This window comes from Lactuca sativa, chromosome 2 (assembly GCF_002870075.4).
Source record: "Lactuca sativa cultivar Salinas chromosome 2, Lsat_Salinas_v11, whole genome shotgun sequence".
Lineage (NCBI taxonomy): Eukaryota > Viridiplantae > Streptophyta > Magnoliopsida > Asterales > Asteraceae > Lactuca > Lactuca sativa.
Window position 1 is genome coordinate 39,617,643 of NC_056624.2, and position 9,876 is coordinate 39,627,518.

The window sequence follows — 9,876 nt, forward strand, 5'->3', positions numbered from 1 at the left end:
ATCTAATGCACCATTAGAACTTTTATTTTCAGATGTTTGGTGTTCTCTTGTTGAATCATTCGATCATTTCAAATACTACATCATACTTGTTGATCATTTTACTAAATATATATGGCTTTATCCTATGAAAAAGAAGTATGAATGCCTTTCCATATTCACTCGTTTTCAGCTCCTAGTTGAAAATTATTTCAACACAAAGATAAAACAACTCTTCTCTGATAATGGCGGTGAATATATAAAACTTGCGACCCACCTTGCATCATCAGGCATCTCTCATCTCACCCCTCCACCCCACACACCTCAACATAATGGATACGCTAAGCGACGTCATCGACACATTGTCGAAACAGACAGAGCCTTAATCTCTCACTCCCAAATACCAGTAACTTTCTGGCCCTTTGCATTTACCACAACTGCTTACCTCATAAATCGTCTACCTACCTCCACTCTACATAACGTCTCCCCATTCCGCTGTCTCTTTCAAAAATAACCAAACTACCTAAAACTAAAAAGCTTCAAATGTTTATGCTACCGATGGCTCAAACACTATTCCCCTCACAAACTCCATTCTAAATATACACCATGTATCTTCGTTGGTTATTCACCCACCCGAAGCACATACTATACATATGATTCTAGCTCATCTAAAATCTACACATCTCGACACATTATCTTCATAGAAAATGAATTTCCTTTCACCAAACTCACAAACACCCCACCCTCTCCCTCACCAGTCAATCTTGATGACTAGGATCCACTTTCTCTTCCAATTCTGACCTTATCTACTCATTCCCCACCATCACATATAGACCACATGCCATCCTTTACTCCCACCTCCATCCCCCATCCTCTCCTTCACTTACCAAAAATACAAACCCCAATCCTTCTCCCATCCATGATATCCATTCTCCAAACTCATCTCCTCCAGCTACACCAATGAACACTGGACAAAAACCTAAACCAAACACACATTATTTCAACTTTGATTTCAAATTATACACCGCTTCTCCATCCTATCCATCAGAACCTATCACCATCACTCAAGCCCTTAAACATCCAGCATGGCGCCAAGCCATGTAAGAAGAATTTGATGCCCTGGAACGCAACAACACTTGGTTTCTTGTACCTTCTTCTCAAGCACAAAACCTTGTCGGATGCAAGTGGGTATACCGAACCAAATATAAACCCGATGGATCCATTGAGCGCCTAAAAACACGCCTAGTTGCAAAGGGTTTTCACATCGCCTCGGTATCAACTACAAAGAAACTTTCAGTACCGTTCTAAAACCAGCCAGCCTACGCCTCGTTCTCTCTCTTGCACTCTCACACAACTGGTCCTTAAGGAAACTAGACATAAACAATGCGTTCTTGCAAGGAAACCTCCATGAAGATGTTTACATTTCTCAACCCCCAGGATTCGTCCATTCCTCTTTTCCAAACCATGTTTTCAAGCTAAACAAAGCCCTATATTTCCTCCTTCATGCATCTAGAGCTTGGTATGATGAACTCAAATTTTACCTCATATCGCATGGCTTTAAAACTGCAATCTCTGACCCATCTCTCTTTATTCTTCACCATAATTCATCACCCATCCTAGTTCTTGTTTATGTAGATGACGTCATTTTCATAGGACCCTCTCCCACACATCTCTCATAGTTTATTACTTATCTTGCTAATAAATTCTCTCTCAAAGATTTGGGTCCCTTATCTTATTTTTTAGGGATCGAAGTGATTCCTAACTCCACTGGTATTCTTATCTCTCAAAGGAAATACATCATTGACATCATTACTAGAGCCAAAATGAGTGATTGTAAGCCCGTTTCAACACCAATGACTAGTTCTGAACCTCTAACCTTGACAGGTGGTGCACCTCATTCATCACCAACTGAATATCGTGCCTTAGTTGGCGCCTTGCAGTACTTATCCTTAACAAGACCGGATATATCTTTCACAGTTAATCGCCTGTCTCAATTCATGAATGCACCTACTTCCCTACACTGGACAACTCTCAAGTGATTACTATGATCTCTGCAAGGCACTTTACACCATGGTATACTTCTAAGACGCAATTCACAACTCACTCTCGATGCATTAACTGACGCTGACTTGGCGGGTGACAAAGACAACTATATAAGTACAACCAGGTACATTGTCTACCTTGGTTCAAACCCTATCGCATGGAGTTCAAAACAACAAAGTACTCTTGCTAGAAGTTCCACCGAAGCTGAATTTAGAGTAGTTGCGTCTACAACAACTGAAGTTCAGTGGCTTACATCATTATTCATTGAAATTAGAATTAAATCTACCACTACACCAGTCATTTATTGTGATAATCTAAGCGCCACCTCCTACTCAGCAAACCTAATCTTCCATTCACGAATTGTAACACCGTAAATTTCAAAACAATTTTTCATTTAAAATAATCATTTAAGTCTTAGAAACACTTGTTTAAAATCTCATTCGTAATCGAATTACAAAACATAACTCCATTTTCACTTGCATAGAAAACCAGGATTGTAACAACGTAAATTATCAAACAAATTTTTCATTTCAAAATATAGTATTTTTATTCCAAAACAAGGCATAAACATTTTAATTGTCATGTTAAGATTACAAGTCATCTAAATCCCAAGATCACAAAACATCCTTCAGTGTGTACAGATCACACCGGCGCCTTCCCACGGTCCTTGCTAGTACCTGAAACACATACATAACAACTGTAAGCATAATTGCTTAGTGAGTTCCCCAATATACAACTTACGCACATACGCCTTTCCAGGCCCTAACCTTCCGGTCCATGTGTCTCAGGGGACTTCCGTCCCTGCTGGGTAAACCTTCCGGTCCTACCCACGCCGACCTTCCGGTCCATAACACAACGCCTTCCGGCCCATAACATATTCGCCTTCCGGCCCATAACATAATGCCATCCGGCCCATATCAAATATATCATACATAGCACATAAAACACACATATCACATATCATATCTGACCTTCCGGTCACACAGTCAAACCCTTCCGGGTACAGTATAGTGAGAAGACTCACCTCGTGAATGTCGAAAGCTAGTAAATCCCGAAGTCACTCGTACTCGATCCGCCGAGCTATAATCTCCCTATAATATCATACATCTCTTATTAACACTTTTATCTTCTAAGTTTGACTATCCCTAAGAGGTCAAACATAGGTCAACCCTGGTCAACGGTCAACGGTCAACCTGACCTGACTCGACGAGTGCTAGGGCGACTCGGTGAGTCTAGACGTCCTCACCAGTTCTCTAAGATTCCCTTTCTACTCATCGAGTATCCTACTTGACTCGACGAGTTTCTCCTGGAAGAATCGTGGGGCCACCCCGACTCAACTCGCCGAGTCTGAAGAACAACTCGACGAGTCCCAGTTAATCTTCAAGCTACTCGCCGAGTCTGTTCATCGGACTCGGCGAGTCTATGCCATGCAACCACTCAAACTGCTTTCTAAGGTCAGAACTGCTCCGACCATTCCTAGTTCTGGCCTCCCTAGACTGATTCATCACGTAAGGCCCTCATTTCGGTGCTCAGAATACACCCCATGACTCATAATTTACATTTTGACCTAAGGCATAAGGATTCCAATCCAAAACCTCCATTGATTCCCGAAATGCCCAGGCATGGGACATTCTGGACCTCCGAAGGTCCCAATACAGAGTTCCAATCGCTTGGGGGACTAAGGTAATACTCAATCTAGCCACAAAAGGGTCCAATAAACCCTAAATCCATATACACATCAACATAGAGGAATGTAACTCGAAATATTACCTGAATAACGTGTTCTTTGTGTCCCCAATCTACATAACATGGCTTCCCTTGTTGTTCCCTTAACCAAAGCTTCTTCTTCCTTGCAAAACAACACTTCCAAAATCAACAATGGTCTTCAACCTTGCTCTAGGCACTCACAATCGATTTAGGGTTTCTCTCAGAGGACTAGGGTGGACAATGACGGCCAATAAGTCCCTCATATACGTCCCAAACCTGAACGGTTAGGGTTTTCGATAAACAGCGCAGACTCGCCGAGTCCATATCCGGACTCGTCGAGTCCAGCCGCGAACCCGCGACCAGATCCGCGATCCTACTCGGCGAGTCTAGGCTCCAACTCGCCGAGTCCCCTATTAAAACACCTAAAATCATAAATATAACAATACCTGAAATTCCGGGCTGTTACAACTCTCCCCCACTAGGACTAGACTTCGTCCTCAAAGTCTCATTCTGAAAATAGCTCCGGATGCTGCTCCCGCATCTCACGCTCCGGCTCCCAAGTCATTTCCGATCCCTTCCGGTGTTGCCACTGAACCAACACCAGGGGTACCTCCTTGTTCCTCAGAACCTTGATCTTCCGATCCCTGATGAAAACTGGTCTCTCGGCATAATTCAGGCTCGCATCCACCTGAATATCCTCTAATGGAACCACTGTCGACTCATCGGTTATACACTTCCTCAATTGCGACACATGAAAAGTGTCGTGGATCTGCCCCAACTCAGCTGGCAACTCCAAACGATAGGCTACTCGGCCTATCCTTGCAATTACACGAAATGGCCCAATATACCGGGGTCCCAACTTGCCCCTCTTCCTGAATCGAATCACTCCTTTCCAAGGAGAGACCTTCAGGAGAACGAAGTCTCCGACTTGAAACTCAAGCTCGGATCGGCGCCTGTCTGCATAACTCTTCTGTCGGCTCTGGGCGGTCAATAACCTCTGTCTAACCTGCTGAATCTGCTCTGTAGTCTGAAGCACGATCTCGGTACTGCCCATCACTCTCTGTCCCACCTCTCCCCAGCAAATGGGGGTCCGAAACCTCCTACCATACAACAGCTCAAAGGGTGGCATACAAATGCTCGAATGATGACTGTTGTTGTAGGAAAACTCTGCCAAGGGTAAATACGCATCCCAGCTACCCCCGAAATCTAACACACACGCTCGAAGCATGTCCTCCAGCGTCTGAATCGTTCGCTCGCTCTGACCGTCTGTCTGGGGATGGTATGCGGTACTAAAATGCAATTTAGTACCCAGCTCCTCATGGAATTTCTTCCAGAATCTGGAAGTGAAGCGCACATCACGGTCTGAAACAATCGAGATCGGCACCCCATGCCGAGATACCACTTCTCTCACATATATCTCCGCCAACTTCTCCGCTGAAGAACTCTCATTGATGGCAAGGAAGTGTGCACTCTTCGTCAACCTATCCACAATCACCCAAATTGCATCGACTCCTCTGGCAGTCCTCGGCAATTTGGTGATGAAATCCATAGTGATCTGTTCCCACTTCCACTCGGGAATCTCCAATGGCTGCAACTTGCCATGCGGTCTCTGGTGCTCAGCCTTAACTCTACGGCAGGTCAAGCACCTCTCAACGAACCATGCGACGTCCCTCTTCATACAGGGCCACCAATACTCTTTCCTCAAATCCAAATACATCTTCGTAGCCCCGGGATGGATCGAGAATTTCGATCGATGAGCCTCTTCCATCAAAATAATACGCGTACCATCCACGAACGGTACCCAAATCCGACCCTGAAACGTCATAAGCCCTCGTCCATCCGTAACGAACTCTGAAACCAAACCAACGACCCGCTCTTTCTTCTACATCTCTGGTCGCACAGCCTCGGACTGTGCCCCACGAATAACATCCAATACTAGAGCTATCACAGTCAATCTCATACATACATCTCGCAGTGGAGTGCTCTCCGCCCTGCGGCTCAATGCATCGGCTACCACATTAGCCTTGCCTGGGTGATACGGGATCTCACAATCATAATCCTTGACCACATCCAACCACCTCCTCTGACGCATATTTAGGTTGGGCTGATCCATCAAATACTTCAAGCTCTTATGGTCCGTGTATATCGTACATCGGACCCCATACAAGTAGTGACGCCAAATCTTGAGAGCGAACACTACTGCCCCCAACTCTAAATCATGCGTGGGATATCTCGCCTCATGAGGCTTCAGCTGCCTCGACGCATTAACTATCACATGACCCCTCTGCATCAACACTGCACCCAGCCCCGAAATCGATGCATCGCAATATACTACAAAATCCTCCATCCCTTCCGGGAGAGCTAATACCGGGGCTTCGCACAACCTTTGGCGAAGTGTCTCAAAGGAGGTCTGCTGCTCGGGTCCCCAAGAGAATGCAACACCCTTCCGGGTCAATCTGGTGAGCGGCACTGCGATCTTGGAGAAATCCTTAATAAATCTCCGATAATACCCTGCCAACCCAAGGAAGCTCCGGATCTCAGAAGGTGACTTCGGCACCTCCCAACTCATCACCGCCTCAACTTTGGCCGGATCGACCAATATCTCTTCCTGATTAACAACATGTCCTAGGAATTGGACCTCCCGCAACCAGAAGTCACACTTGGAGAACTTTGCATAAAGCTTCTCCGATCTCAAAACCTCAAGGACCTCCCTCAAATGCTCCTCATGCTGCTCTCTAGATCTTGAATACACTAGAATATCGTCGATAAATACAATCACTGACCGATCCAACATCGGCCTGCATACCCTGTTCATGAGGTCCATGAACACAGCCGGGGCATTGGTGAGTCCGAAAGGCATCACCACAAACTCATAATGCCCATATCGCATTCTAAACGCTGTCTTCTGGACGTCCTCATCCCGTACTCTCACCTGATGGTACCCTGACCTCAGATCGATCTTGGAAAACCAAGATGCTCCCTGCAACTGATCGAATAAATCATCGATCCTCGGTAACGGGTAACGGTTCTTGACCATCAACTTGTTCAACTCCCGGTAATCAATGCACATCCGGTGTGAACCATCCTTCTTCTTGACGAACATGATAGGTGCTCCCCACGGCGAATTGCTCGGCCGAATGAATCCCTTCCCCAGCAACTCCTGAAGCTGCGAGGACAACTCTTGCATCTTTGGAGGTGCAAGACGATAAGGTACCTTAGCAATAGGCGTGGCCCCCGGAACCAGATCGATACCAAACTCTACTTGCCTCACAGGAGGTACTCCCGGCAGCTCCTCGGGAAAAACATCTGGAAACTCACGCACCACTGAGACCTCCTCAACTGATCTCGGTCTCTCGAAAACCTCTCGCGTATCCATCACATACGCCACAAAACCCTTACAGCCCTGCTGTAGACACTGCCTCGCCCTAGCGGCCGAACAAAAAGCTGATCCCGAACGGGTACCCTCGCCGTACACCGAAAGAACTCCCCCACTAGGGTCTCGTATAGTCACCAGCTGACGCTCACAGTCGATGACGGCGCCGAATCGGCTCAACCAGTCCATACCCACAATGACACAGACATCACCCATCGCAATAGGAATCAGGTCAATCGGAAACTCGACCCCGAAAATATCTAGCACACATCCCCGGAGAACCTCCGTGGCACAAATCACTCTCTCGTCAGCTATAGAAACTCTCAGAGGCCGACTCAACAGCTCACGACTAACGCTGATATGCTGACTAAAAGCTACAGATACAAAGGACCTACTCGCACCCGAGTCAAATAACACTAAAGCAGGCACAAAGTTCACAAGGAAAGTACCTACGCATAACATAACATAAGCACAACATCTCGACATCAAAATAATTACATGAAATAAGGCATACCTGCCACAACATCGGGCGCAGCGCGGACCTCCTCCGCAGTCAGCTGAAAGGCCCTCCCACGAGCCCTCGGGGCCTCGGCCTTCACCGGTCGAGTCGCAGTAGCCCCGGCAGTAGGTGCAGATCCCTGAAGAAGCTGAGGGCACTCGGCCTTCCGATGGCCTGTCTGGTTGCAATGAAAGCAAACCGTAAACCCCTTGGGGCACTCTCTAGCAATGTGCCCCTCCTTGCCACACTTGTAGCAAGCACCAGATCGACATGCTCCATCATGACCCTTGCCGCACTTTCCGCAAGTGCGGCCCTTTGGACCTCCCGTCCTCGAATCGGCGAACTTAGTCCGCTTGGCTGTCGGCTGAGACTGAGCCGGCCGCCTGTCCACCCGCTGAGACTCGGCCTCCTCCCTGGCCTGGGTCTCTAACTCAATCTCGCGCTTCCTGGCATTCGCCTGAAGCTCAGCAAAGGTATGATAGGTGGAGTTTGACACAAACTCCCGGATATCCCTCCTCAAAACTCCCAAGTACCGGCTCATCCGAGCCTGCTCTGTGGACACCAGCTCGGGGCAGAACATCGCCCTCTCATGAAACTTCCGCGTGCTCACCGCAACCGAATCAGTACCCTGCTTGAGGGTCAAGAACTCTTGAACCAATCGTTCCCTCTCCACCGGGGGGACGTACTCATCTCTGAACATAAAGGTAAACCCCTCCCATGTCACTGCTGAAATCTCTGCCAACGTGAAGTTCGCCGTCACGAACTTCCCCCAATCCTTCGCTCCCAGACGGAGCTGGTTCAAAGCGAACCGTACCCTCAGATGCTCCGGACATGAACAAGTGTAGAAGCACCCCTCAATATCAGCGATCCACCTCATCGCAGCAATCGGGTCCTGCGTCCCATCAAACTCAGGTGGCTTCGTGTTGCTGAACTCCCGAAACAGCAACGAGTCACCCCCTTGTGGCCTGGCAGCGGCCACAGCTGCGGTAGCTGCAGCAGCTGCAGCCTCGGTCAATGCGGCGTACCGCTCATCGAAAGTCTCCATCAAAGTGGTCTTAATAGACCCAAACATCTCCAGAATCTCAGCCCGGATCGCTGCAGCCACCTCCTCATGAATCATCTGACGAATATCCTCGTCACTCGCACCGCTCGAACTAGCTCCGTGGCGTGGTCTAACCATGATGTCTCAGAAATACGACATAAAACTATCAGAGACTCCATCGAGTATAATCGCACTCGATAACGCAACCCTACTCAGTCTTCGATATCCAAGGATTCTTACTTGGGCCTCCCACTGACCTGGTGTCTTCGGTAGTACGGGCCCAATACTACCGACCACACCGCATCAGCATTCATCCCAAATCTTCCTCCCCAAACACCGGATAGTGAGTACTCTACTTTTGATATGCACTATCTATCTGTACGCTATCAAAGCATCTCATATCAGCAAACTTCCCTAGACTAAGGCATCACAAATCAGGCCACTCTAGTCCTATCATGAATACCTAGTCTTCTAGCATGCATAACAGTTCACATTATATCTTATCTCTTAGCATAACATTGTAAGGTATTTTGGGGATCTCTACCGTTCGGGCGCTGACTGATCGTACACACTGCTTCTTTCTTGCTTACCACAAAATCATTTATAAAAGTTTATGCCTTTATTTTTAAAAGTGTTCCTCAAATCCTCGGTTTGAGTTCAGTTACGCCCGAAGGTGCACCCGAATCCCTCAAACCAAGGCTCTGATACCAATTGTAACAACGTAAATTTTCAAACAAAATTTTCATTTCAAAATATAGTATTTTTATTCCAAAACAAGGCATAAACATTTCAATTGTCATGTTAAGATTACAAGTCATCTAAATCCCAAGATCACAAAACATCCTTCAGTGTGTACAGATCACGCCGGCGCCTTCCCACGGTCCTCGCTAGTACCTAAAACACATACATAACAACTGTAAGCATAATTGCTTAGTGAGTTCCCCAATATACAACTTACGCACATACGCCTTTCCAGGCCCTAACCTTCCGGTCCATGTGTCTCAGGGGACTTCCGTCCCTGCTGGGTAAACCTTCCGGTCCTACCCACGCCGACCTTCCGGTCCATAACACAACGCCTTCCGGCCCATAACATATTCGCCTTCCGGCCCATAACATAATGCCTTCCGGCCCATATCAAATATATCATACATAGCACATAAAACACACATATCACATATCATATCTGACCTTCCGGTCACACAGTCAAACCCTTCCGGGTACAGTATAGTGAGAAGA